At 46.1% G+C, this 12699-nt stretch overlaps 1 protein-coding gene across 1 annotated transcript in view; it reads left to right on the top strand.

The window, feature by feature from the left end:
• LOC125151875 (zinc finger protein 70-like) overlaps window positions 1–12165 on the top strand; it is a 44984-nt gene extending 32819 nt beyond the window's left edge. Inside the window, exon 10 of the transcript XR_007146970.1 lies at window positions 12094–12165. The gene's annotated coding sequence lies outside the window, so the exon portion shown is untranslated. The remainder of the gene's footprint in view (window positions 1–12093) is intronic.
• The last annotated feature ends 534 nt before the right edge of the window (window positions 12166–12699 follow it).

Raw genomic sequence — 12699 nt, 5'->3', positions numbered from 1 at the left:
AAATTTTGTTTTAAATTAAAAAAAATTTTTTGAGAGAGAGAGGGAGAATGTGAGTGGGGAAGAGGGGGAGAGGGAGAGAGAGAAAGAGAGGGAGGGAGGGAGAGAGAGAGAATCTTAAGCAGGCTCCACACTCAGTGAGGAGCCCAACATGGGGCTTGATCCCACAACCCTGGGATCATGACCTGAGCCCAAATCAGGAGTCAGACACCCAACCGACTGAGCCGCCCAGGCACCCTACATTTTTTAAATCAAGAATAGACCAATAATCTAAGAAAGCTTTGTCATTTTAACAGAAGGAAAAACCAAATTCTAATCTTATAGTGTTGTACTTTTGAAATTAAAACTCATTTATTCCCATCTTAGTCAGTTCTGACCATTTACAAAATTCCTTTCCAAAGATTCCTTTTTCACACACTTTCTACAGCGTTCTTTGCCATTCAGATTTTGTCCTAAATTTTCACTCATTAAACAACCAGTCTCAAAACAACAACAACCAAAAAAAAAAAAAAAAAAAAAAAAAGGCAACCAGTCTCATTTTAGGACAAAATTATTTTCTTTTCCCTCCACAAAAATGTATTCCTATTTCTTATATCTTTCTTACCAAAAACATAGATCTAACTTTCCTTGCATACCGAGCTGTTTTCCTTATTATTATTTTCGGTAGTCTTGATTACATTTATTAGCATTCTTAATGCCTAGAAACCTTAATTTCTGGTAAAAACTAAGTAGTAAGCAATTGTGAGCTGTTACACCAGAATTCTTAGGATCAGCAAATTTATAAACACCTTTAATAATTTTTAGAAACATGCCTTTTTAAAGTAAATTCCTTGGCATGGCACAAACCATGTTTACTGATAGGTATCTTTAGTTTCTCTGCAATAGGAAGAAAAAGTAGATGAATCTATGTTTATTTATTTATATTTTTGAGAGAGAGAGCATGTGCTCCAGCAGGGGAGGGGCAGAGAGGTGGGGGGGGGGGGCGCAGAATCTTAGGCTCTACATCCAGTGTGGAGCCAGACTCGGGGCTCGATCCCCCGACCATGAGATCATGACCTGAGCAGAAATCAAGAGTCGGAAGCTTAACCAACTGAGCCACCCAGACATCCTGATAAATCTAATTTAGTAATTAATGTTACAGTATTTGGAAAGGATCTAGATCTGCAATGAATTTAGCTTAACTCATTATTTACTTAAGCCCTTTAAGGTAAGTTACTAAGAAGATTTCAGAAGTTAAAAAATTTACCTAAACTTTTCATTTATTTAACCTGTTTTTAACAATTACCCATGAAAACTTCATGAAACAGACAAAATCTACCATCATTTTAAGTCATTTTTGGTGACAAATTGCAACAGATACAACATGAATTTAACTAATAAATTTGGGTGGAATGATTATGTTCGATGTTGGGAACTCCCAAAGACATACCTATTTGAATTAAGCCAACAAATGTAAACTTTAATTTACCAGAGATTATCCCAGATCATGTGAGCCTGAAAAACATTTGGATTAGTTTCCATCTCTCTGAGTTTTAGAATACTCAATTCTCGTAAGCAGTTGTCTTCAAACCAACTAATTACAGAACTGTTTGGCAATTTTTAGCCATACCATCTGGAGGGAGAAAAATACCACATTTACACAGACAGAAACAAAAACCTTATAGTAACCTTGACAAGTAACTTATGGAAACTGTGGGCTAGGTTTTGAACAAGCGTGCTTTTCTAGCCATTTACAGGGCTTTTATATGGCCATTTATAAAGCATTTTTTTTTTTAAAGTAATCTCTACACCAACATGGGACTTGATCTCACAACCCCAAGATGAAGAGTTGTAGGTTTTTCTGGCTGAGCCAGCCAGGCACCCCTCTAGCCATTTATATTATATTATAGTTTAAGGTTTATTTATTTCTGTATTTATTTATTATGTATTTATTTAAAAATTTTTAAAACATTTATTTATTATATTATTGAGATAGAGACAGAGCATGAGTGGGGGAGGGGCAGAGAGAGAGGGAGACACAGAATCCGAAGCAGGCTCCAGGCTCTGAGCTGTCAGCACAGAGCCCGATGCAGGGCTCGAACTCACAAACCGGGAGATAACGACCTGAGCCAAAGTCAGGCGCTCAACCGACTGAGCCACCCAGACGCCCCAATTTTTAAATTTATTTTGAGATAGAGAGAGAGAGAGAGAGAGGGAGAGAGAGAATTCCAAGGGCTCCAATTCAGTGTGGAGCCCCAGGCGGGGCTTGAACTCAGGAACCGCGAGGTTGTGACCTGAGCCGAAAACAAGAGTCAAGCACTTAACCAACTGAGCCACCCAGGTGCCCCTAGCTATTTATATTTTCAAAAAGCCTCTCCCCTTACCCCCCACCTCCACCTTTTTTCCTTCAGTTTTGGGAACGGGGAATGATCTGGGTAAAAGTTCCCAGAGAGGTTGAAGGACTTTGAATTATTAATGGGGCCATATTTCTAGTTTTTGCAAAGATGTACGATATAAGGACAGAGGCTTTTCACTCCTTCGAGGAGCTGGGTTGCAGTTTCAATGACATTGAAATTGACCTACCCATCTCATTACATTTTCTTTAATTCACTTCTTGCCCTCTGCATAGTTCTGATTTGGACTTAGGGAGTAAGGTCTTAAGAAAAATTCCTATCGGTCTCTGAATATCACCTTCAAATCTGGCGAATTTCTGGCCACAGATAATCATTGCCTTATCATGTTGAGGGAGAAGGATTTTGATTTTAATGCCCCATTCCCTGGTGTCTCACTTAAAGGGCAAGATAAAGGTAGAGTAGTAAATGTTTCTTCAGGAGTTGATATTTTGGGGGCTCAGTGTTGTCACTATTTCAGAAAGTTTCTTATTAGTTTCTTACACGGATGGTACCCTGTCAGTGTTTTTTTAGAAGCTTCTAAACGCCGAGCAGAATACGCATCCCACTCGGATTGTTTAGTTAACAGCCATTTTCCGGAGTTGGGTGTCCAAATAGGCTTAGTAGGTGTTTCAAAGGATCCTCACTTAGGCCATTTGAGCATTAAAATCGTAGTTAATAGAATCCTAAAAATTTTCTTATCCCAGTAACCTGAATGGGCTGCAAGCTTCCAGGGACATAGTGTCATCCGCCTTCTACCAGGTTTTCTAGGCTCAACCCTACAGAGCACTCGGTCCCCCAGAGCATTTCCCAAGGGGACCTTTCTTCTTTTTTTTGTTTTTTATTTAAAAAAAAAAATTTTTTTTTTTTTTACATTTATTCATTTTTGAGACAGAGAGAGACAGAGCATGAATGGGGGAAGGTCAGAGAGAGAGAGAGGGAGACACAGAATCTGAAACAGGCCCCAGGCTCTGAGAGGTCAGCACAGAGCCCGACGCGGGGCTCGAACTCACGGACCGTGAGATCATGACCTGAGCCGAAGTCGGACGCCCAACCGACTGAGCCACCCAGGCTCCCCCTTTTAAAAAAAACCTTTCCCCTGAACTTGGATCTCTGTTAAGGGCTTGTCTCCACCTGCCAAGGGGTCTCTCATAAAGGTTGGTGGGGCCACAGATTCGACTGTTCTTAGCCCACTGAAAATTTCCTTCTCTAGAGAGTTGGTAAGTAAATCTCTTACAGCTGAGAATTTAAAAGCGCGCACTCCATTGTTCGGGTCTACCAGACGGGGGCCTCTCCGTCTCCAGAATCTGAGATTTATCTCACTGAGGCCTTCAGGATCAGGTATCCCCCAGTCAGCCTCCAGGACTCGAGGGTACAAAGGAGTGTTGGGATCCCTCAGACTCCCCCTCCAGAACAGAGCAGATCTCTGCCCAGACCTCAAGCCCTTCCTTTTCTCCCCGCTTGAGATAGGGGCGGAGCCAGAAAGCCGATTTGTGGGATTTGTGGGGTAATTGCCTGTCACCGCTCTGAAGGGACTCTGATCACAGTGTCCAGAGTGGCCGCTGAACCCATTGCACGGACTGGTACATCGAGTGCCAATCGGGACGGATTCTCTTAGTGCCCTTCCTCCGGGACCCCCAGCGACATAGACCAGGTGGCCCGGTGACCGGCTCTCGTTGCCCACCGCGTCACCTGTTTGGAGCCAGCACAGCTCAAGGGCATTAGGTGAGAGGTCCCACCTAGGTTGCCAGATTTTGTCACCCGACACAGGCTTCGCCTCTTGGTGGGAGTGGAGCCAAAAGACACAATCAAGCCAAAGAGAAGGAGAAAGAAGGGTTTTACTTGCACCAAGTAAGGAGAGCGCTGGGGCGATTTCCCAAAGCAGCGTCTCCTGGAACAACAAAATCGGGGAGTCTTAAGCTAAGCGTGTGTGGATATTCATGGCGAGGCATGAATAGATGGTGGCAATCTAGAACTGGGGCAAAAGTCGCCCTGAGTCGACAGAATCCAGGTCCTGGTAGACTGAAGTCGTGGGGCCAGCAAGGGCTGGGGACATCAGTTCTCTGGCTCCAGTCAGTCTGGTGTTTGAGTGCTCAGGGGGCGTTTAAATCCTGCAAAAATGACTCAAGAATGTGCTTCAGGGGCAGTCTTTTGAAACAGCACTGGGGGCCGGTGTTACCACCGACTTATTGTCTCTGATACTGGTTACGTATGTCCTGATCTGGTAGTTGATGAGGGAGCAAAAAGCCAGCTGAGGGCAAAGCACAAACTAACACCCAGCAACCCAGCAATCCCCCTGCCCACCCCCCCAACCAAGTGGGATATGTGTGACATTCCTCAGGCACTCCCGGCTGCCCCAAAACAAAGGCAGGGGACAAACAAATGGTCAGCTGATAGACATCACAGTCACCCAGGACATGAATCTCCATCAGTTTGCCACTGTCTTTTTATTTTTATTTATTTTTGAGAGAGAGAGAGAGACAGAGTGTGAATGAGGGGGGGGGGTGGGGGAAGGACTGGGGAGGGAGACACAGAATCCGAAGCAGGCTCCAGGCTCTGAGCTGTCTGCACATAGCCCATCGCGGGGCTCGAACCCACAAACTGCGAGATCGTGACCTGACCTGAGCCGAAGTCAGACGCTTAACCGACTGAGCCACCCAGGCGCCCCCCAGTTTGCCACTGTCTTAATGATTTACAAGAAAAAAAGCCATCTTAGCAATAACCAGACCTTCAGAAACCTACAGACTCAATTTCCTGGAGCCCTAACATCACCCTCCCCTCCAGAGTATAGAAAATTTTACATCATCAGCCAGTCCTCTCACTTACAATGCAGCCCTTTCTGCTCATATAGGTCCTGTCCCTGTGCTATAATAAAAACACCTTTTTGCACCAAAAAACGGCTCAAGAATTCATTCTTGGCCATTGGCTCCCGCACCCGGCTTCAAACTGCATCCGTAGTGGCTGTTTGTTTTTACATTTTTCTATTCCCTTAAAATCATTAATTACTGAGGTCTGTTTTTCTGAAATTTTAACATATCCCAGGAAGGTCTGGAGGAAATGTGTTCCAGCAAGCAGTCAAGCATGGATCACAAAATGCCTGGGGGCCTAAAATGTTAAGAAAGCTATGTCTTGTCTTTTTCTGGGGACCCCTAACCCTCTCTGCCTGAACGTCAGGCAGAGACCCTCTACAGGCCTAACCCTCTACAGAACGTCATCCTTGGCCTGTTTCTTGTGTCACAGCTTAACAAAACTCCTTTGAGGGAGCCTTAGCTCATCAAATACCTGGTGTGTATAAATCTACTTGCATTTATAGGATGTCTTTTTCAATTTTTTCACAAAATTGGGGTGCCTGGGCAGCTCAGTCGGTTAAGCGTCCGCCTTCGGGTCAGGTCAGGGGCTCATGGTTTGTGGTTCAAGCCCCGCATCGGGCTCTGTGCTGACAGCTCAGGATTCTGTGTCTCCCTCTCCCTCTGCCTCCCCTTCCCCCGCTTTCTCTCTCTCAAAAATAAACATTAAAAATGTTTTCAAAAATGTAAATTAGTAGGAGCAGATACTGCATCCCCATTTGACAGATGAGAACACTAAGGCTCCGAGAGGTCAAAATACTTACCAGGGTCACACAGCTGGTAGGTGCTAGGCCAGAGGGATAGACCGTTAACCACCTGACACTTCTGACTCTATCTGGATTCCTCCCATAACAAAAACACTCAAGTCCCCTGTTTAATAAGCTTGTTTCCTTCCTACTAAAACACGAGACAGTCTTTATTTTACTCTCATGGAGGTAATAGATCCGATGTCTTCTTTTGAGCACTCTTGATGTTTTCTTTAGTCATTGAGTCTGCATCCTGCTTTGGAGGAAGGCTGCCCCCTCAATTCCAGGAAAGCCAAATGCACAGATGTTAGGCTCCCTCCGCCCAGTCAGCTTACAGAAATACAGAGCATTCTGCAACCATCTGGTTTGCAACAATGAGGTGGAAATTGAAACCGTTTGAGCAAAGGAGGGTCCCCAGGGGGAGTGGAATTAAGACGAAAGCTTCAGTGGCTCCTGAAACCTAGCATCTTCCCCCAGGGAGAGGACTTCCCCAAGCAGTGAGTTTATTATTTATAGAGAAACCAAATCATTGTCCTCGGATGGCCACAAAGAATCCTTGGAGGGAGGGGCAGGTTTTGGCTTTGGAAAGGAAAAAAAAATTTTTTTCCTTCCTTTGTTCAGGGAATGTAGGTCAGTAGTCTTTACTTCTTATTAAAAAAAAAAATAGGGGTGCTTGGGTGGCTGATTTTGGCTCAGGTCATGATCTCACAGTTCGTGGGTTTGCCCTGCACCGGGCTCTATGGTGAGAGTGCAGAACCTGCTTGGGATTCTCTCTCTCCCTCTCTGCCCCTACCTCGCTCTGCTCTCTTTCTCATAAATGAATGAATGAATGGAGCTGATTGTAAGATTGCTGGGGGAGAGCTAACAAAACGCACATTCTCAAAGAGATTGTAGACGTGTTCAGTTAGCATCACAGGCTCCGGAGTCAGCCTGCTAGGTTCAAATCCCGGCTCGTTCAGAAGCCAGCATAGCGGCTGGAGGCAGGTGATACAAGCCCAATTGGCTTAAATTTACTAGTTTAATTTCCTCAGCTACGAAATAGGAATAGGAATAGCACCTCTCCCTGGAGGTGGCTGTGAAGATTAGCTCACATAAGATACGTAAAGCCCTTAGCACTGATATTGATAGGAGTATTAACAATAGTGTACAGACTTTGAGCCTCATCCAAGCCCACATGCAGAGATGCATCAGCCAGCTTAGGGCCGTACATTTTCTGGATTGCTTTGAATGTCCTATTTGTGCTGCCCAGGCCCCCTCGTGGTCCCCTTTACCACTCTCTGCTTGAGCTGATGAAGGAAGGTTCTGGAACTTCTGGCAGCTCTGGCTTCTTGCAGGAACCCCATTTCTCCCATTCTTCCTCTCTCCTTGGGAAACCCCTTCTTCCCTGTCTGTGTGGTGCCTGGCAGTGCTTGCCCATGGGACCAGGCCTGGTTCTCTTTGTAGACAACTATAGGGACCAAGGGCCGGCTGCCCCCAGAAGTGCCACTTTGATATATTGGTTATTTTAAGTAAAAGTTACTTAAGAGACAGCCTATTCAAGAAGGACCCTCCCCCTGAAAGCAGAATAAATCTCCTGTGTGAAAGGCACCCTCCCTGTATCAGGAAGTCAGAGATACCCTTATCACCAGAGGTGGGAACTTTAGAGCGAGAAACTCTGTATAAACAACCCTTGTTATTTTTTACTCATTTCCTCCCCCAGCCCAAATTCTGCTTAGAATTTCTCACTAATTGAGGCTCCCAAATTAAGTTTTCTTTGTCCTGTCAATTCCTCACAGATTTACTGTCTCTGTCTAAAAAAAAAAAAAAAAAGTATAAAAACTTCCTGCCTTGGTCATTTCTTTAGATCTCAGTTTCACTAGACCCAGACTGTGCACTGGGTCTCCCCGTGCACATGATAAAACCTTGATTCCCCTGCACCCCCCCCCCCTTAATCTGTCTCATGCAAATTTAATTCTTGGTCCAGCCAGGAGACCTTGAGGGTAGTGGGAGAATGTTTCCTTCCCTTCATGACACATGGGCTCCCACTGCATCCCAGACTCACTCTCCACAGCCCAGATGCCCATTTTTGTTCTCCTTGTCCCTTGGCAAGTCTGTGTCCACCTCTGGGCTGACTGGCAGCTCCCTGGGAGTTGCTGGGTTTGGGTGATTTTTAAGCCCTGCTTTGATCAGAACCAGCGCTTCTAGTCCCATACATGCCCACAGGCACACAGACTGTGGTCAATGCTTTGACTCCTTTTCCTTTTTTTTTTTTTTAATGTTTATTTAGTTTTGAGAGAGAGAGAGACAGAGCTCAAGCTGGGGAGGGTCAGAGAGAGAGAGGGAGACACAGAATCCGAAGCAGGCTCCAGGCTCTGAGCTGTCAGTACGGAAGCCCAATGTGGGGCTCGAACTCACGAACTGTGAGGATCATGACCTGAGCCGAAATTGGACACTCAACTGACTGAGCCACCCAGGTGCCCCTATTTTCCACTCACTCTGCTCTCTGGGGGTCAGGATGCTGAGGCTCCCCCATGTTGCCATCCGTACATCTTTTTCATTTATCTGACATCAGACACTTGTGTTCTCTGGGTCTGAGTTTTCTTATTCATAAATGTTGGGAAGGAGGAGTGTGGAGAGGATGATTTTCTAAGGTTCCTTCCATCTCTGAAGGTCTGCACCTCACTAGTAAATCAAAGAGCGCCCCCCCCCCCCCTTCCTGGCCCTGCACACTGCTTGGCTCCTCCCCGTCCAGAAGCCTGACTGCCCTGGCCATTAGCTTTACTGAGCTGCTGTTTCTTCAGTGTGTCGGCTCCCATTTTGACTGGGCCTGGACGGGCTATCTAACTTCCAGAAAGCCAGCAGTAACCAAAACAACAGTCGGCTTAGGGTCTCTGGGGAAGCCAAACTGGGAACCCACCTTCCATCTCCAGGGCAAGGGAGAACATTCGTTACTTTAAAAGACTGATTTCATGAGACACCTGGGTGGCTTAGTTGGTTGAGCATCTGGCTCTTGATTTCTGCCCCGGGCTGGGGTCTCACAGTTTGTGAGTTCAAGCCCCATGTCAGGCTCTGTGCCGACAATGCAGAGCCTGCTTGGGAATCTCTCTCTTCCTCTCTCTCTGTGCCACCTCCCCCCCTTCTCTCTCTGAAAATAAATAAATTAAAAAAAAAAAAAAGATTTATTTCTCTTGTCAGGCAGGTTATTTTGCCACTGTAGGCCTAACCCATGAAGACCATGAGAATTTCACTTGCGTGATTGCTTTGGGCTTTATTATACCACGGTTCTTGGAGTTGTTACGGAGGTTGATACCGAGATTCAACAGAGCATAGTCAGATGAATGCGCTAACTGTATACCACAGAAGGGTCTGAAATCTATTAAGAACCGGGGAGTATGGTCAAATTCCTCAGCTCTCCATTTCCAGCCCACTGGAGACTCCCCATGATGAGGTCCAGCTGTGGCCCCTGGTGGCCCCAGGGTTTGAGAAGAGGTGGTCAAGGTGCACCCTGGCCACACCTCTTTGGCAAACAAGAAGGAGCCTGGGGACAACCCAGTACTAGCCCTTCTGTGGCTTAGGGAAGAAACAACCTTGATGTACTTGCTTTGCTGTATAGGGGCCGAGGGCAGGCCTCCCCAAGATGGGCCACTTTGGCACGGAGATTACCTTGAGTTAAAAAGCAGTTGGGGGGCGCCTGGGTGGCGCAGTCGGTTAAGCGTCCGACTTCAGCCAGGTCACGATCTCGCGGTCCGTGAGTTCGAGCCCCGCGTCGGGCTCTGGGCTGATGGCTCAGAGCCTGGAGCCTGTTTCCGATTCTGTGTCTCCCTCTCTCTCTGCCCCTCCCCCGTTCATGCTCTGTCTCTCTCTGTCCCAAAAATAAATAAACGTTGAAAAAAAAAATTAAAAAAAAAAAAAAGCAGTTGGGGCTCCTGGGTGGCTCAGTTGGTTAAGTGTCCAACTTCAGCTCAGGTCATGATCTTGTTGCATCCACACGACTCCTGAAACAGAATGCTAGGGGCACCAGTGACAGTCACAACAAAGTTTATTGCAATGAGAGGCAAGGCTGACTGATCGGGACCAACACTTTTGATCAGAGTGCAGCCTTGAACAGCCGGGGTACAGAGTTTTTATAGCCGATCACATCGTTTTATCATCACCTGGGAACAGAACAAAGAAATAGTTCCCAGATGAGTTAGAAACAGTTCCCGGATGGGGTGATTATTTTAGACTTTCTGCCGTTAAGTTGCAACTAGTGGATCTCCTTGACCCTGCCTCTGATGCTTTGAACTTTTGTTTCCTTAGCTGGTGAAGCCTAATTTACAAGAGTATGAAGTGGGGGCGCCTGGGTGGCGCAGTCGGTTAAGCGTCCGACTTCAGCCAGGTCACGATCTCGCGGTCCGTGAGTTCAAGCCCCGCGTCGGGCTCTGGGCTGATGGCTCTGAGCCTGGAGCCTGCTTCCGATTCTGTGTCTCCCTCTCTCTCTGCCCCTCCCCCGTTCATGCTCTGTCTCTCTCTGTCCCAAAAATAAATAAACGTTGAAAAAAAAAATTAAAAAAAAAAAAAAAAGAGTATGAAGTGTAATTTACAAGAGTAAAGGAAGGCTGTTATCTCATAACCTTCAGTGTCAAAACGAAGCTGTTATCTCTCCAGCTACAGGTTAGCCCTACACTACAGTTTAACCCTTACAATCTCGTGGTTTCTGAGTTTGAGCCCCGCCTTGCACTCTGTGCTGACAGCTTGGAGCCTGGAGCCTGCTTCAGATTCTGTGTCTCCCTCTCTCTCTCTCTCTCTGCTCCCTCCCCCACTTGTGCTCTCTCTCTCTCTCTCTCTCTCTCTCTCTGTCTCTCTCACAAAGATAAATAAACATTTAAAAAAATGCAGTAAAAAACCCCAGCAGATTCAGGAGAAGCTTTTTACCTCCCCCCACAACTGCCTAAGAGAATTCAGCCTAAAAGCTCCAGGAGAGCAGAGAGCTGCATAATGATATGAATGGGGAGGCATGGTGCACGGTGGACAAGAGGGACCTGGCAAGACCTGTTTGATCAAAGTCCTCTACGTGCCATCGTTTCTGAGTGGCCCAGCAAACACTTCTTTACCAAACATTAACTAACTCTTTGGCATCTTCCTCTGAATTGCATTTTCTTTTCCCTTTAAGCCCCAGACTCCTCCCTACCCCGTTTTCCTTAGTTCAGAATGACATACACACCTCACTTTGCCTGACTGTCTTTGCAATTTCCAAGTCTGCCTGGATGCCCCGTGTGTACAAAAGCTAATTTGATCTCCTGTTTATCAGCCTCGTGTTACTTTGATTTTTAGTCTGGCTAGAGGGACTTGAAGGGCAGAGGAAATTCTGCGTCGCCGACAGTTGGAGGCTGTCTGTAGGTAAAGGGGAGTTGAAGCTGATTTGGGCTGTTTTTTTCCAGCCAAAGCAGGAGGCCTTCAGGCATTCGCTGGGCGCTGGGCAAGACAGACCCTATCTGAGTGTGCAACCCTATCTTCCGAACCAACATGGATGTCCCTGGGACTTAGAGAAGGTTTGTGCAACACCCTGGGGCAGCCCTTCCTTCCCGAGGAGACCACAAAGAGATAGGAGGCTAGGGGGCTGGGGTAAGGGCTGCTTATAACCATCATGTGCCAAAACTAAGTGCCATGATCGTTCGGGTCCTTAAGCTCTGTTCTACCTTTCAGTTTGTTCTCTTGTTTTGCCAGCAAGAACCAACCACCAAACACAATCCAAGAGGCCATCTTCTGATTTTAGGAGAAAAGGAGGGCTGGGGATCAGTTTGCTGATAACGATCCCAGGCCAGAAAGTCCATGGGGCTCCCATCCCCAGGTGAACCAGGAACATTGTGAGCTGGTTTCTGGAAGAATGATCTATCCTCTGGTTCCGTGGTTCCCAGACGTTGGGATCTTTGGCAGAAAAATGGCAGAGTGAATTTGGAGGGTTGTCTTAGACGTAACTCTTCCAGATACCTCCACCCACGCTGTTATCACCAGAGTTTCATAAAAGATGAGGGGTTTCATTCCAGAAAAGGGCACAGGACACAAGCTCAATAAAGTGTAATCCCTTACAATGAATCAAATTCAGATTTATGACGATTTCATTATATTATTTGTATTTTCTCAGTCTGATGGACTGATTTTTCTTAATTTCTACAGGCTCATGGACAGATATTATCTACATTTGTGAATCACAGCTCTGTGTGGCTCAGCAGAGACGCAAATGAAAAAAATCTGGTGAGATTTTTGTTTTTTCTTTTAAAAGTTTATTTATTTTGAGAGAGAGAAAGAGCAGGGGAGAGGCAGAGAGAGAGGGAGGGAGAGAGAATCCCAAGGAGGCTATGCACTGTCTGGGCAGAGCCTGACACGGGGCTTGAACTCGTGAGCCATGAGATCATGACCTGAGCTGAAATCAAGAGTCGGATGCTCAACTGACTGAGCCATCCAGGTGCCTCTGGTGAGATTTTTGAAGAGACAAATGGGAAGCTGTTTGCTTAGGAGAAAAGCTTGAGGAGTTTCTTTAGTCAGAAACTGCCATGTAGAGTCCTTGGGTTGAGAAAGCTCTTTTTGAACTATTCCAGATTCCCCAAGGTGATGACCTTAAACCGGCAAACTGGAGGGAATCAGTTGGCATTTATTGTTTACATACCTTTTAGGGAGTTTGCCAGTTTGTGGGATTATTTGTCACAAAGTCAGCTGGAGAAGAAAGATTAATAATGACCTGCCTACCTACAAATTGGTTAGAAAATGGCTTGTTAGAATTCA

The sequence above is a fragment of the Prionailurus viverrinus genome, chromosome E1 (genome assembly GCF_022837055.1).
Source record: "Prionailurus viverrinus isolate Anna chromosome E1, UM_Priviv_1.0, whole genome shotgun sequence".
Lineage (NCBI taxonomy): Eukaryota > Metazoa > Chordata > Mammalia > Carnivora > Felidae > Prionailurus > Prionailurus viverrinus.
This window is presented reverse-complemented; position numbering and strand designations above follow the sequence as displayed.